The 17,451-nt window shown below is 37.4% G+C and overlaps 1 protein-coding gene across 4 annotated transcripts in view; it reads left to right on the top strand.

The window, feature by feature from the left end:
- Positions 1-17,451, top strand: part of RABGAP1L (RAB GTPase activating protein 1 like) — a 765,821-nt gene that overhangs the window by 209,803 nt on the left and 538,567 nt on the right. The window lies entirely within an intron of this gene.

The raw sequence follows: 17,451 nt of genomic DNA, 5'->3' as shown, positions 1-17,451 counted from the left end.
AATCATAACTATAATTTGTTTTGTTTTTGTTTTGTTTTTTAAAGATTTTATTTATTTATTTGATAGGCAGAGATCATAAGTAGGCAGAGAGAGAGGAGGAAGCAGGCTCCCCGCCAAGCAGAGAGCCCGATGTGGGGCTCGATCCCAGGACTCTGGGATCATGACCCGAGCCGAAGGCAGAGGCTTTAACCCACTGAGCCACCCAGGTGCCCCCATAACTATAATTTGTTAGTAAAATTTAAAAATCTTGCCAACAAATGATTATGCCATACCATTATATAGAAACTACCATTTATTATTGAGTATGCATATCAAATTACATGCATGGTGGTGGTCCAGGAGAAGCTGCTAAGTCTGGGAAGAATTTCAGACATTTTATATGGTAAAGTAGAAGAACAAAGAATTAAAACTTTATCTTTTTAAGAGACAAACAAATGCTTCTTATGATATACACCTCCTGAGAGGTTCTTCATTTAATTAGGCAGATTATTTATGGTTCTGAGGATTGGAAAGCTCATGCCTTCTCACTGTAAAATCTGGAGAATAGTTTGTCAACTTTCTGATCGAAGTGCCAAATCTTTTATATTTTAAGGAGTTGCCCTAAGAGTAAGGGAGGGCTTGCTGCCTCCCCTAATTAAACAAAGAAAATTTAATGTTATTTATCTCACACATACAAATGTAAGATGAACACATCTTAGAGAGTTTAACTCATTGATTAATGGGAGCCATTAAGATATTAGAACCAATCAAGTGAGAATTCAGTTTAGAGATTTATATTCTCTTCCTAATAATTCACTTGCATTGTCATGAATAGGTATTGTTTTCATGGCTATGGACAAAAAAGTTATGCATTGTTACCAGTTTTCTGCACATCTGTTGAGAGTTGTAAATTTGCCTAAAGACAAAGGCATACACCTCTGTCATATCAGATAATTCCCAAAAAGGGCAATATAGAAAAGGTGTTCAGTAGACTCTTTAACCCCATTTCAAAAACCTTTCATGATTTTTCCCTATACTATATCCAGAAGCTAATTGACTCATGTAAGCATTGATCACTTTCCTAAATTTATCTCGTATATTTTTACTGATTTCATGTAGTGTTTTTTTGCCCCATTTAAGATGAATTTTCATTTTCTATGACCGTGAATTAGTGTTAAGGTTATCCATGACACTTGTTAAAGGTGATAAGGATGACTTTATTCAGGGAGGGGGAGCTATCATGGTAGGTGTAGGAATCACTGAAATGAGGTCTTGCAGTAGGGGAGAGGGATTGGGCTGAACTCCAGATACAGCAAGGAACAGTGCAAATTTATAGCCAAGGAGAGGGTGGATGTCAGCAGATGGAAAGTGACTGAGAGGAAACATCAGAGGTGAAGGAGTTTCTGACTAAATTTACCTTGCAAGATTCTTGCATAAGGTGGATAAGGGTGATCAGACATCACCTGAGGATGTCAGAAGATGAGGAACTCAATTAGAAATCAAGGATGATCAGATACTGAGGGTGGGGGTCCTGGCTAAACTGACTTAGTAGGATTCTTGCTAAAAATGGACAAGGCAGAAATGAACATGGAAACTTCCAAGTCAGGGCCTGTTTGAGGAAAGAGTTCAGGTGAGCCTGAGTAGAGCTCTGTGAAAAAGAGAATCTTTGTCATTAGTTAATAGAATTTTCTAGGACAGTTATATCTTGGGAGTGGGGAAGGGGTGCTGGTCAGAGCAAGAAGATTGTTAGAGTCCAGTTGGGAAAAAGAAGCCCTGCCAGCCTTTTCAGCTAGAGGGGTATTAATGCAAGTAATTGGTTTCTAGCGTGTTAGAATGTTGAACTACAGAAAGAGGATATTGAAAATTCCAAATAGTAGGAAGCAGCAGTATCCTCTAGAGGTGGAGAAATAAAATGGAAGAAGTATTGTGAACAGAATCTAGGAGCTCAGTGGAGGTTTCCTAAGGAGCTGGTGCAGGGACCTCTGAGGAAGACTGCCCAGCTGGTTGCTGAGGCGCTGAGGATGCTCAGAGTAGCTAGGGTTTAGAAGAAGCTGTGAGGGGAAGGGACATTTTGTTAGTTCCTGGCTTCTAAAGAGTTACCCAGCCCTCTGAGCTGGTGGGGGGACCCTATATGATTGGTGCTGGTATTTCCTAGAGCATCTCCCAGGTATCATTATTTCTCAGGAGTTGTGGTATGGCTGCTACTGACAATGCAAATCCTTCTTTTCTTCTGTCTTTCAATCACATACCATTGTTAACTTATTGGCAGAACCTAATTTGGAAACAGTTTTACAAGGTTGTAGGATACAAGGTAAATATGCAAAAATCGATCTTACTTATATTCTAGCTATGAAAAATTGCAAATAGAAATTTAAAACCACATAAAAGCACTAGAAAAAACCCTTGAAACATTAGGTAGAAATTGAACAAACTGTTACTAGATCTATACATTGCAGAAGTAGAAAACAGGAATGAAAGAAATCAAAGAAGACCTCAGTAAGTGGAAAAATATACCATGTTAATAGAATGAAAGTCTCAGTATTGTTAAGATTTCCCTTCTGGCCATGCTCGTCTTTGGGATTAATGTAACTTCAATCAAAATCCTAGTGGAATTTGTTTTGGTACCAACTGAATAGCTGATTCTGAAATGTGTGTAGAAAAGTGAAGTAACTGGAATCGCCAAAACACTTAAAAATGAAGAACAAATTTGGGAGACTCATACTGCCTGATTTCAGGGCTTACCATCAAGCTGCAGTGATCAAGACATTATTGATGAAGGGACAGACACATAGATCAAAGGTGCAGAATAGACGGTTCAGAAATAGAGCTACACAATGTAAATAGACATTTCTCCAGAGAAGACATACTGATGCCCAGCCAGCACATAAAAGATGCTTACATCATTAGCCATTAGGGGAATGCAAACAGAAACCACAATGAGATACCACCTTACATCTACGGGGTTACCTGTAATAAAAAAGACAAATAAGAACAAGTGTTGGCAAGGATGTGGAGAAATTGACACCCTCTTACACTGCTGATAACACTGGTACAGCAGCCATTTTGGAGAACATTCTTGCATTTCCTCAAAAGGTTAAATATAGAGGTAAGATATGGCCTAACAATCCCACTCCTACTAATATACCCAATAGAAATGAAATCACTATGTTTACACAAACACTTGTGTACAAATGCTCATGGTATCATTATTCATAATAACCAAAAGGAGGAACAGATCCGAATTTCATCAAGTGATGAATGGATAAATAAACATAGTATATACATACAATGGGATATTATTCAGTAATAAAAATAAAGTACTGGTACATCTAAAACATGCATGACCCTTCAAAACATCATGCTGCATGAAAAAAGCAAATCTGAAAGAGCAATGTATGATTTCATTTATATGAAGTACCAAGAATAGCCAAATCTGTAGAGATAGAAATTAGGTGAGTGGTTGTCCAGAGCTAGAGAGAGGATTTAAGGAAATGGAGGGTGAATGTTAAGAGGTTCAGGGTTTCTTTTTGGGGTAGTGAAAATGTTCTAAAGTTGAATGTAATGGCTATACAACTGTGTGAATATATCAAAACCATTGAATTAAGTACTTTAAATGGGTGAGTTGTATGGTATGTGCATTATATCTTGATATAGCTGTATATAAAAATATATACATATATGGCCTATTGATTGTAAACAAAGGTTTAGTTGAAATTCAATGGAGAAAGGATAATCTTTTTAGTAAATCATGCTTAACAATTAGGTATGTACATGCAAAAAAATAAAAACAATAAAAATAAGTTTTGGGGCATACCTTGTCCCATATTGAAAATTAACTCATACTAGTTCATAAACCTGAATATAAGAGCTAAAGTTATAAAAACTATAGAAGAAAACATAAGAAATCATTGTGGCCTTTGGTTAGGCAGAAATTTCTTAGGTATGAACTCAAGGGAATGATGTTGGAAAGAAAAAAAATTACAGATTTGATTTAATCAGAACTAAGAACTTTTTTGTTCTTCAGAAGACATTCGGAAGAATGAAAAGCTACACATTGGGAGAGAATATTTGTAAAACTGATACCTGGAAAAAGACATATCTAGAATATTTAAAAAAAAAAAATCTCAAAACTCAGTACTAAAAAAAAAAAACCAAAACCCAAAAAACCCCACTTAAAAATAAGCAAAAGGTCCAGATACTTCACCAGAGAAAATATTTTTAATTACAAATAAGCCCATGAAAAAATGCTAAACAACATTCGTCACTAACACGTATTCAAATGACTAAAATAAAAAAGCAAAACAATAGCGAAAAGCACTGTGATACCAAGAGCTACAAAGGATGCGTAGCAACTGTAGCTCTCATGTTTTGTTGGTGGAGGTGCTGAATGGTGTAGCTGTTTTGGAAAGTTTGGCATTGTCTTATAAAGTTGAACACATACTTACTGTAGTACCCAGCAATTTCATTGTCACTCCTAGGTGAAATTGTCACCCAAGTGAAATGAAAACCTGTGTACAAGTCTGCAACATCTTTGTTCATAATTGCCTCCAACTGGAAACAGTCCAAATGCTGTCCAGCGTGGATCAACTAAGTGGTACATGCAGTCCACGGAGTATTCCTGAGCAATTAAAAGAATGAACTACTGGGGCTCCTGGGTGGCTCAGTTGTTAAGCATCTGCCTTCAGCTTAGATCATGATCCCAGGGTCCTGGGATTGAGCCCGCATTGGGCTTCCTGCTCCATGGGAAGCCTGCTTCTCCCTCTGCCGCTTCCCTTGCTTGTGTTCCCTCGCTCACTGTGTGTGTGTGTGTCTCTCTCTCTCTGTCAAATAAATAAATAAATAAAGTCTCTTAAAAAAAAAAAAAGAATGAACTACTGACACACAATAACATGACGGATTCAAGTGCTTTATGTTAAGTAAAACATGTCAGATTTGAATGGCTAAATCCTATATGATTTCATTTATATAAGATTCTTGAAAGCCAAAACTATCATGATAGAAAATTTATTAGTAACTGCCAAGAACTGATCATGTTGGGTGGTAGTAACTATAAGAGAGCATCGAATTTTTTTTTTTTAAGATTTTATTTATTTTGGGCGCCTGGGTGGCTCAGTGGGTTAAGCCGCTGCCTTCGGCTCAGGTCATGATCTCAGGGTCCTGGGATCGAGGCCCGCATCGGGCTCTCTGCTCAGCAGGGAGCCTGCTTCCTCCTCTCTCTCTCCGCCTGCCTCTCTGCCTACTTGTAATCTCTCTCTGTCAAATAAATAAATAAATCTTTAAAAAAAAAAGATTTTATTTATTTTTATTTGACAGAGATTACAAGTAGGCAGAGAGGCAGGCGGAGAGAGAGAGGTGCCCGAGAGCATAGAATTTTTTAACTATCCTGTATATTGGTTACAGTGATGACCACACAACTTTATGAATTTATCAGAACTCTCAGAACTGGGGTGAATTTTACACTGCATAAATTGTACCTTAAATGGCAAAAAACCCTAAAACCCAAAACCAAAACAGAAACAACCCAGACCCTGAAAACCAAGAGTATTAATCCTGAGCATTTTGATTGTTGAGGCACAAATACTACTACTCTGTCAGAAAAACAAAAGAAGAAAAAGATGACCCAAATGCTTATTTTATATTTTGTACTACACAGAAAACATCAGAATAAGTAATAAATATGAATGAAGGAAGGAAATGGAGGAAAAAGAAAGGAAAAAGACAGGAATGAAATTTGTGGCTTATATGTAGAGTAGCTCTTTGAAGTGTCTGCTTTTCTTAGGTCAGTGCCTTCATTATCCCTTGTATTCACATTCCTCTCTCTTTACTTGGATTTGTAGTATTTATTGTAGGAATCATGGTCTCAAACTAATTTTTCTATTCTGGCCCTTCAAAGTTATGTCAAATGCACATGACTTCCTCTAAGTTACTGTTGTCTTACAGGTTCCTATCACAGTGCCTAGAATATGGTAGGTGCTCAACAAAAATTTATTGAATATATTTATGAGTGAAAATTCTTGACTTACAGATTTCTGTCCCTTCAAGTCTATGAAAATTTTACATAACTACATTTGGTACTTGATTATTTTTTCTTATATAATTTAAAAATAAATATAAATTGATATATTTCATGTTAGATTTTAAATAGATTCAATTTTCATAGGACAGTTTACTCGACCACTTTGTGTCTTGATCATGTCATGTTATGGTGAGGTGTTTTGACTTAAACATTTTTAAAGTGTCATCTGGCTTTGAACTGAAAAATAAATTATAAGGAACCAAAGACAGAAGCAGGCAGAATAGTTAGAAGACTATTTTAAATAAACTAGCAGAGAGATGATGATGTCTTCTGCCATGCTGATAGCAAAAAGTAACATGTGATGAGATTCTGGATTTATTTTGAGACAGAGGTGATAGAATTTGCTTATTTTTCCTGTGTGGCCTGAGAAAAAGAAATAACTGACCAACAATGCCAGAGTTTTGCCTTGAACAACTAGGTCTTATGTTTATTTAAATATGAAAGACAAGAGGAGGAAGAACACCTTTGGAGGATAAAATCAAGACTTTGGAGATGTTGAGATGCCTTGTAAACATCCAAATAAATGTGTCAAGAAGAAGGTAATGATCAGTTGCTGATAGGTCGAGTAAGCCTGAGAATTTTTATTTGACCCAGCAATTCAGTTGTCACTGATGACCCTGACAAAAACCTCTCAATGGAGAGGTAAGAATGAAAGCTTGATTAGACTGTGTCTAAGAAAGATAATCAGCAGGTAAAGGGACCTCTTCAGAGTAGTTTTGCTATAAAAGGATGACAAGAAATAGAGACATGTTAGGAACTGCATGTGCACCGAGAGGTTATTCTAAAAATTAATGTAGCATGTTGTATGTTGTTGAAAATAATCTAGGAGAGAAAATTTGAGAATGCCAGAGGGAGAGGACACAGTTGCAAGAGAAGCTGTTGAGTAGGCAAGAAGAGATGGATTTGTTGAGGAATGGAGGAGTTGTTTTTAAGAGCACAGACCGTTCACTGTAACAGGAGGAAAGGCAGGGCATGGCTACAAAGTAAGAGCTGACTCAAGTTTGCTTGTTATGCGCCAGGTGCTACCCTGAGCACTTTAGAAGCCTTACTGTACTCGCCACGGCAATCCACTGAGGTAGGGACTATTAGTATCTTTATGGTAGAGATGAGAAACTAAGGGCGCCTGGGTGGCTTACTTAGTTAAGCGGCTGCCTTTAGCTCAGGTCATGATCCCAGGGTCCTGCTCAGCAGGGAGCCTGCTTCTCCCTCTTCCTCTGCTGCTCCCCCCTGCTTGTGCTCTCTCACTCCTTCTGTCAAATAAACAAAATCTTTAAAAAAAAAAAAAAAAAGAGAGTTGAGAAACTGAGGTACAACTACATTAAGAAGCTAGTATAAAAATGCATAGAAGATAATAGTAATGAATAGGTAACTTGCTCAACAGCCAGTAAGTAACTTGCCCACGATCATGCAGTGAGTAAATGACCACGTCAGCATTTGAATCTAGACAGTCTGGCTCCAGAGCCAGAACTTTTGTAGCCAAGTGGACAGGTGCCATTTCTGTAATGTGGGTAGGTTACTGGTTTAGCTTTTATGGAAAATGTAGAAGTTTTAATGAGAGGGAGAGAGTAAATTAGGAAACTGATTCCCTTGCCAGCCTTCTAGTAGGAGTTAAAGACAGACCATGAGGATGGCAGGAACACAAAATTACTTAGGTGACTGAATAAATAGCATATTGAGAGCTTTGCTGTTTTTACAAAATAACAAGATTTATAACTTGGTCGGAACATACATTTTATGAAGCATTTTCCTAAGCTCTAGGAGATACATAGATAAAGACACAGTTCTTTTCTCTGATGTTCATAATGAAGAAAAGATAGGAATGTATTTTCATAACAGATCATCTTAATCAGTTAACTGAAACATTGAGTTGTTTCAGGTTTCTTGACCATTTTGTTATTTTTTTCTATAGGATGATTGTGTCCAACTGAAAAAAAAAATGATCTACTCTCTCTTAGGAACTGTATTAGACATAAAGATGAATAGGAGATAATTCCTATCTCCAAGGAGTTTGCCATCTTACAGAGGCATGTAAACATTTAAATGGATAATTATGATATGCAAAAGTGAGAAAATAATATAGAGTAAAGCCTCATGAACCCACCATCCAACTCTAGTAGTTACCAACATAGTAAAGACAATCCTCAACAAATCTTTTAAAGCTAAAATTGCTATGGTGCTTTTTATTATTTCAGAAGCAACTGTTAATAGAGAAACTGGTTGGGAGGTAATTGCATGAGTTGGTGAGTTCTTACCAAACCCATGGGCCTTATAGGGAGAGGAGGTTCCAAATGGGGAAGGACTTCGGAGGTAGAACTGACAGGGCTTCTCAGCTATAATTCAGTGTACATTTTTCTAGGAATAAAGTATCTTTCTAAATTATATTTTTAGTAGTAGACTTCAAAAAATTCATTGAGTGAATCTGAGGAAATGATTTTTTTTTTAGATTTTATTTAAATTCAGTTAATTAACATATAGTGTATTATCAGTTTCAGAGGTAGAGGTCAGTGATTCATCAGCTGTATATAAACCCAGTGCTCATTCCATCACATGTCCTCCTTAATGTCCATCTCCCCCTCCAGCAACCCTCAGTTTGTTTCACATAGTTAAGCATCTCTAATGGTTTGTCTCCTCTGATTTCATCTTGTTTTATGTTCCCCTCCCTTCCCTTATGATCCTCTCTTTTGTTTCTTAAATGCTACATATGAATGAAATCATATGATAATTGTCTTTCTCGGATTGACTTACTTGCTTAGCATAATACCCTCTAGTTTCATCTGCATTATTGCAAATGGTAAGATTTCATTTTTTGATGGCTGAGTAATATTCCATTGTATGTATATGCCACATCTTCTTTATCCATTCATCTGTTGATGTCTATCTGGGCTCTTTCCCTAGTTTGGCTATTGTGGATATTGCTGCTATGAACACTGAGGTGCACATACCCCTTTAGATCACTATGTGAGGAAACTCTTTTAATCAACTAAGAGAACTGATTTTTGACCTTTACAGAAATTCCTGCATCTTCTACAATTCAAATATTTTTATTTTATTTGGCTCTTTATCACAGTTGTGTCATGATAATTCATATGCATAAAAAAGGAAAAATGTGCCTAATTGAGAAAAGTTGTATCTATTATACAAGGATTGATAAAAATTTTTAATTGCTCTTAGAATATCTTTTTAAAACATTACTGTTCTTTACATTTAAAAGCTTTTGGTGAGTCTTAGCAATACTGGTTAGGTACTTACATTAAGTTATTTTTGTGATTTATTAGGTAAAGCACCTGTTGTATAAAATACTTCAGTTTTGTTTTGGAATATTTTTCTTTAAAGTGAGGAGACAGCCTGTGTTCTTTTTCTTCTTTTATTTATTTATTTAATTTAGTATTATTTTTTAAAGATCTTATTTTATTTATTTGTCAGAGCGAGTGAGCACACAAGCAGGGGGAGCAGCTGGTAGAGGGAGAAGCATGCTTCCCACTGAGCTAGGAGCCAAATGAGGGACTCAATTCCAGGACCCTGGGATCATGACCTGAGCTCAAGGCAGATGCTGAACTGACTGACCCACCCAGGCATCCCTTCAGCCTGTGTTCTTAATGAACTTTTAACTAAAATATAGTTGAAAATATTTTGAACTTACTATAAAACAGCTAGATCACTGTATTGAAATAAAGTGGAACTTTTATGGATAAAATCAGAATTCAGTTAATTAAAAATATACCAATAGAAAGATGTAAAGGGAAAAATTTAATACAAATTTGAAATTATCAGAAAGAAATAAAGATACGGAAAAGAAAGGTAAAAACAGAGTGTGTAAAAACTTCAGTAGTAGAGGTCTGTTATATGAGCTTGGAGTTAAGGTTTCTTGAAGAAATGACTGAAAGAAAAAAGTAAGTGAGCTAGAATTGAAGAAGAGGGCTAGCAACAGGGAGAGAGGAAGAGAGGAGACATCTGTGATGGGACAACTTGGAAAATCCAAACTGGAAAGTGGTGGCACCTAAAACCATAAGATACCTTGGAATAAACCTAACCAAAGAGGTAACGGATCTATACTCTAGGAACTACAAAACACTCGTGAAAGAAATTGAAGAAGACACAAAAAGATGGAAAAATATTCCATGCTCATGGATTGGAAGAATAAACATTTTTTAAGTGTCTGTGCTGCCCAGAGCAGTCTATACTTTCAACGCCATCACAATCAAAGTACCAATGGCATTTTTCAAATTGCTGGAACAATCTTAAAATTTGTATGGAACCAGAAAGGACCCTGAATTGCCAAGGAAATGTTGAAAAAGAAAGACAATGCTGGGGGCATCACGTTGCCTGATTTCAAGCTATATCACAAAGCTGTGATCACCAAGACAGCATGGTACTGGCACAAAAACAGACATATAGACCAGTGGAACGGAATAGAGTGCCCAGATATGGACTCTCAATTCTATGGTCAACTGATCTTCGACAAAGCAGGAAAAAATATCCAGTGGAAAAAAGACAGTCTCTTCAATACATGGTGCTGGGAAAATTGGACAGCTATGTATAGAAGAATGAGACTGGACCATTCTTTTACACTCTCTTATTTAGAGTTTATCTTTATAAAGGTAAACTTATAAAGATAAACTTTATAAATCTTTATAAAGATAAACTCTAAATAGATGAAAGACCTCCATGTGAGACAGGAATCCATTAAAATCCTAGAGGAGCACATAGACAGTAACCTCTTTGGCATCAGCCATAGCAACTTCTCTCCAGACACATCTCCAAAGGCAAGGGAAACAAAAGCAAAAATGAACTTTTAGGACTTCATCAAGATAAGCTTCTGCACAGCAAAGGAAACAATCAACAATACAAATAGGCAACCCACAGAATGGAAGAAGATATTTGCAAATGACACTACAGACAAAGGACTGATCATCCAAGATCTATAAAGAACTTCTCAAATTCAATACCCCCCAAAAAACCCAGATAATCATGTCAAAAAATGGGCAGAAGACATAAGCAGACACTTCTCCAAAGAAGACATACAAATGGCTAACACACATGAAAAAGTGTTCATCATTAGCCATCAGGGAGATTCAAATCAAAACCACACTGAGATACCACCTTATACTAGTTAGAATGGCCAAATTGGCAAGGCAAGAAACAATAAATGTTGGAGAAATTGTGGAGAAAGGGGAACCCTCAAAACACTGTTGTTAGGAATGCAAATTGGTGCAGCCACTTTAGGAAGGAGTGTAGAGGTTCCTCAAAAAATTAAAAACAGAGCTACCCTATGACCCAGCAATCGCACTACTGGGTATTTACCCCAAAGATACAGATGTAGTGAAAAGAAGTAGTGAATGTACCCCAATGTTCATAGCAGCAATGTCCACAATAGCTAAAATATGGAAAGAGCCAAGATGCCCTTCAACAGACAAATGGAAAAGGAAGATGCAGTCCATATACACAATGGAATATTACTCAGCCATCAGAAAGGATGAATACTCAACTTTTGCATCAACATGGATGGGACTGGAGGAGATTATGCTGAGTGAAATAAGTTAAGCAGAGAGAGACAATTACATAGTTTCACTTACTTGTGGAACATAAGGAATAGCATGAAGGACATTAGAAGAAGGAAGGGAAAAATGAAGGGGGAAAAATCGGAGTGGGAGATGAACCATGAGAGACTATGGACTCTGGGTAACAAATGGAGGGTTTTAGAAGGGAGGGGTGTGGGGGTATGGGTGAGCCTGGTGATGGGTATTAAGGAGGGCATGGATTACGTGGAGCAATGGGTGTTGTACGTAAACAATGAATCATGGAACACTGCATCAAAAACTAATGATGTACTGTATGGTGACTAACATGACACAATAAAAAAAAGACTTCTGTGACATGTCCAATATATTCAGAATAGTAGAGCTGATGACCCGAGCATTAAATTATTGAGTAAATTTAAGGAATTGGGCAGAATTATTTCTGGATAACTATTTCTGGTTTTAAAGTTGTGTGGAAGCTGTTGAGGTTTTTGAAGACTAGAAAAACAGAGTACTGACTCTGAAAACTTAGTCATAAAGGTCAAATTTTGTAGCAGGAAGATTTCCTAACCAAAAATACTAAGTGAATGTCTTAGGTAAAAATTATGGTTTATTGAATAAAACCATCTTCAAACTACTCAATTCTCTTTTATTAGAATATCAGAAAATTGATACACATTTAGTAGGCACTTTGATTGTGTTCTTCATGGCTGTGCTTACCACAGTGGGAACGTGTTCTTAATCTGTGGTCTCTCAGCCTAACAAAGCATCAGTGAACTGCTGGGAGAACAAAATAAAATACAAGCTCAGAGAGAACCTGAAAGACTAGAATCACTAAGTGTGAACATTTATAGCTTTCTTCCTTTTCACATTAACATATAATGTTCCATTTTTTTCAGCTGAGGAAAAATCCTGCTCGTCTCCACCCCAGATCAAAATATGTCCTCTTGATCTTCAGAATGACCTTTAATCTGTCATTTTTCTTGAATTCTGTCTGTCTTTCTTTCTTTCTTTTTCTCTTTTCTTTCTTTCTTAAGACTTCAGTTAGAGGTGCTGAGTGGCTCAGTGGGTGAGCCACTCAGTGGCTCTGTCTTCGGCTCAGGCCATGATCTCAGGGTCCTGGGATCCTGGAATCGAGCCCTGCTTTGGGCTCTCTGCTCAGCGGGGAGCCTGCCTTCCCCTCTGCCTGCTGCTCTGCCTACTTGTGATCTCTCTCTATCCAATAAATAAATAAAATCTTTTTTTTAAGCATTTATTTCTTTTTTCTTTTCTTTTTTTTTTTTTAAATTTTTTATTTCTTTTCAGCGTAACAGTATTCATTGTTTTTGCACCGGACCCAGTGCTCCATGCAATCCGTGCCCTCTCAAATACCCACCACCTGGTTCCCCCAACCTCCTACCCCCCCACCCCTTCAAAACCCTCAGAAAGGAGTTGAGGGAAATTGGAAGGGGGGGTGAACCATGAGAGACTATAGACTCTGAAAAATAAATAAAATCTTAAAAAAAAAATACTTCAGTTATTTGAGAAAGAGAGCAAGAGAGAGCACAAGTAGGGGTGGGAGATACAGAGGGACAGGGGCAAGCAGACTCCCCTCTGAGCAGGGAGCCCCACTCGGGGCTTGATTCTAGGACCCTGGGACCACAACCTGAGCCAAAGGCAGATGCTTAGCTGACTGAGCCACCCAGGTGCCTCTCTTGAAGTTTTTTTCTTATTGTAGCTTGTTTAATTTAAGTAGGATCTAGGTTTACATTTTAGATTTTTTCACTGTTGGGGAAGGAGAAATCCCTGTCTTTTAGTTTCAGTTCTAGCTATTCCTTTTCCTGTGAGAACCTTTTAAAATGGGTCAAGCCACTGTCCTCACATTGTCCTGTCTCCCAGCCACCTACTTCCACCTCCCTTCTGTCAAAATTGCCCTAATTCCATCAGCGACCACTCAGTGACATTCAGTGGCTCTTCATCCCTTGATTTCTCTGGTATTTTTGTTAGAAATAGTATCTTCCCTTTGAAATTCTCACTGGACAGTTTTGGAATAGTAAAAGTTCTTATATGCCTAGATTGTTTCAAGAAAACATGCCTCTTGGGGCGCCTGGGTGGCTCAGTGGGTTGAGCCGCTGCCTTCGGCTCAGGTCATGATCTCAGGGTCCTGGGATCGAGTCCCGCATCGGGCTCTCTGCTCAGCAGGGAGCCTGCTTCCTCCTCTCTCTCTCTCTGCCTGCCTCTCCATCTGCTTGTGATTTCTCTCTGTCAAATAAATAAATAAAATCTTTAAAAAAAAAAAAACATGCCTCTTTTAAAGGTGAGTAGATGAATACATGGCAGCTCGATGATCTTATTAAAATGTTAGCATGTTTGCTTTTAAAAAAGCATTTTTGGGGGGCACCTGGGTGGCTCAGTGGGTTAAAGCCTCTGCCTTCAGCTCAGGTCATGATCTCAGGGTCCTGGGATCGAGCCCCACATTGGGGGGCTCTGCTCAGCAGGGAGTCTGCTTTCTCCTCTCTCTCTGCCTGCCTCTCTGCCTACTTGCATTGTCTGTCAAATAAATAAATAAAGTCTTTTTAAAAAAAAACATTTTTTTTTTTTTGCTTAGACTTAGTAGTTGATCATATTAATTTAATTTTATAAATCTGTTCACTTATTTATCTAAAATATATTGAATGTCTTCTTTGTGCCAGGCACTGTTCTATATACTTGGGGTGCTAAAATAAAGAAGACAGAGATTCTTGCCCTTCTGGAGTTTATATTTATTAAACTTTTTTAATAAATAAAATTTAATAATAAAAATTACTTATATTTATTAAAAACTACCTGATAACCATACATTTAGTATATATCTGCTTTATATATGACTTCTTGAATAATTAGATGCCTCTTGTTTCCAGTACATGGTTCAACACATGTAACAACTAGTTGTCTATTCCTAGGTCTCTTGATCGCTGCAGTTTATGTTTTATTCAAGCAATGGTCATATATAGTTATTAATAGGTAGTTTTATCTGAAACATTGAAAGAAGTGATTATTTCTATAAATTGCTATTTCATTTCAGTCCTCTCTGGTCATAGATGTATACTAGTAGTATTTGGCTTAATATCCTTTACTGTCCCTTATGCATTAGGGTGCTGTATGCATTATAATTACTGTATGATTACTAGGATAATCAGTAAATTAGAGCTGTTAATCATGTAGTGCTATGAATTACCTAGTTCTTTTTAAATGCCAGTCTATAACGATAAATAGAGCCTAGGTTTTTAAGAGAGGAGAAAAGACTTTTTTCCATAATGCTTGGCCAGACAGATGGCTGGGGGTCAGCTAGAAGCGGAAATGTCGATTGAGCTGAATCATACTGTGGTAAAATGTTCATTAGGGTTGTATGTATGCATATGTAGGAAAGGATACTCCAAATATAAAATCTTTTTAAGTTTTTTTTTTTTTTTAATTTATTTGACAGAGATCACAAATAGGCAGAGAGGCAGAGAGAGAGGAGGAAGCAGGCTCCCTGCTGAGCAGAGAGCCCGATTCGGGGCTTGATCCCAGGACCCTGGGACCATACCTGAGCTGAAAGCAGAGGCTTTAACCCACTGAGCCACCCAGGTGCCCCTAAAATCTTTTTTTAAGTCATTATACAAAATTATATTTGCCAGCAGTATTGGAAATGTATAGTAGTACAACAAGTGAGTGTTAGGAAGCTGTGTGTGGTCTGGGCTGAATAGAACTTGTGGCTGTGGAGATAGGGAGAAGTGCATGGAATTTGGAAAGGTCAGGAAAAAATGCATTAGCCTTGTTGATGGATCTCTAAAGGGCAGAGAATAATGCCAACAGTAATTCCTAGGTTTCTAATTTGGATAGATTGTGGTGATAGTCACTGAGATAGGATACCCTGGAGAGCAAGGTTTAGTAAGAAAATGTGGATTGAGATTTGGACATGTTGATTCTGAGGTGCCTTTGAGCCTGTGAAACTCCAAACACACGGGCATGGGTGAAAACACTCCGAGATGAGAGAAACAAGAGAAGTAGACCACTGAGGAAAGTGTGAAGAGAGCATCCACAAGACTTGGGAGGTTCACAGAGGAGAAACAATAGCAGTGGGGTCTGAGAGGGGGAAGAGAGAGGGCTTTGTCCTTGAAGCCAAAGGAAGCAAAGTGGTCAACAGTGAGAGGTTTGAAAAATGCCCCTTGAACTTAGTGACATGGAGAGAGGTCATGTATTACTTCAGTGAAAACTAAGCACAGATGCAAAAGCCATGCTGAGCTGAGTTAAGGAGGAAATAGAGGTAATGACTATTTAACAACTCGAGAGAAATCTGTTGTTGTAAGGTAGGAGACAGTATGACAGCCAGAGGATTATGTGGAGTTGAGGAAAGGTTTCTTTTACATGGGAGGTGTGTTTTGGAGGTTTTTTTGTTTTTTTTTTTTTTTAAAGATTTTATTTATTTATTTGACAGACAGAAATCACAAGTCGGCAGAGAGGCAGGTAGAGAGAGAGGAAGGGAAGCAGGCTCCCCGCTGAGCAGAGAGTCCGACGGGGGGCTCGATCCCAGGACCCTGGGATCATGACCTGGGCGGAAGGCAGAGGCTTAACCCACTGAGCCACCCAGGTGCCCCTGTTTGGGAGTTTTAATAGTTGTGTGTACACTGATGACTTACTGATCTATGTAACATGAAGCATATGATATATTTAATTACTTTGCTATTGTGGTTATATAATGGGACTTAAAATTCAGAATATTTTGCTTTAATTTCAGAGGAAATGAGCTTTGACCTTCGTTTTTAGTTAACTCCATTTTCAGATAATTCTCATTTTTAGTTAATTCAGTTTTTTACCCTAAGATTATAGAAACTCAGATACCCTCAAACAACATATGTTTTTCCTATTCAAAAGTATAATCAGAACCAAATAACTTGTAAGACGGATCATTTTATGACTGATCCTGGCTCTCTTGTGGCGCAATATTCTTTTGCTAATATTATACTCAATTAGATAGCAAAGAAGAGGCAGGTGGAGCAAGATTAAAGATGTTAGTTTACTCAGGTGTAAGTCTTCTCGAGAATAATACAAGAAATTTTGTGGCGCATATTTAGCTTTGTTTTTACAAACTAAAGTTGTATTTTAGTTTAAGTCCATGAGAGAAATTTAAAGAATTGAGATACTTTTTTTGGGTGTATATGATTATAAAAGAATTTAAGATCATTGTGAATATTTCAAACAGCAGAGGAAAATAAAAAGTAATTTCCCTCTCAATTCTATTACACATTTTGAGGTATATTCTTCTTATATACTTTTCCTATGCAGATTGAAATCAGACTTCAAAATATTATGGGTTAGAGAAAGAGAGAAAGCAAGAGAGGGAAGGAGAGAGAGAATGAACATATATCTAAAATAATACTGTAGGGGTGCCTGGGTGGCTCAATAGTTAAGCATCTGCCTTCAGCTCAACTCAGGTCATGATCCCAAGGTCCTGCGATCGATCCCTCATCCAACTCCTGGCTAGGCGGGAAGCCTGCTTCTCCTTTTCTGACTCCCCCTGCTTGTTTTCCCTCTCTTGCTGTGTCTCTCTTTGTCAAATAAATAAATAAAATCTTTAAAAAATAAATAAAATAAAATAATACTACATATAAAATTTTGAGAGAGGGAGAGAGAGAGTATGTAAATTTAAAATTATATATACTGTTTTGAAACTTGCTTTTTTTCACTTAGCAGCATAACTCTGGTCCCTAATGTGCAATAGTGTTTTAAATGTATAAGCTCTACCTCCTTTCATTTCATTTTGCTCCAAGCCCATCAGTATCACCAGTTTAGGTTCTCTAACTCAGCAATATAAAAGTTTTCTTTGAAAAGGCCAAAAGAAAGCAGAATAGATATACACTTGATGGTTTATTAAAAATA

The sequence above is a fragment of the Mustela nivalis genome (genome assembly GCF_964662115.1).
Source record: "Mustela nivalis genome assembly, chromosome: 16".
NCBI classification, from domain to species: domain Eukaryota; kingdom Metazoa; phylum Chordata; class Mammalia; order Carnivora; family Mustelidae; genus Mustela; species Mustela nivalis.
Note: the sequence above shows the minus strand (reverse complement) of the source record. Positions and strands in the feature narration are given on the sequence as shown.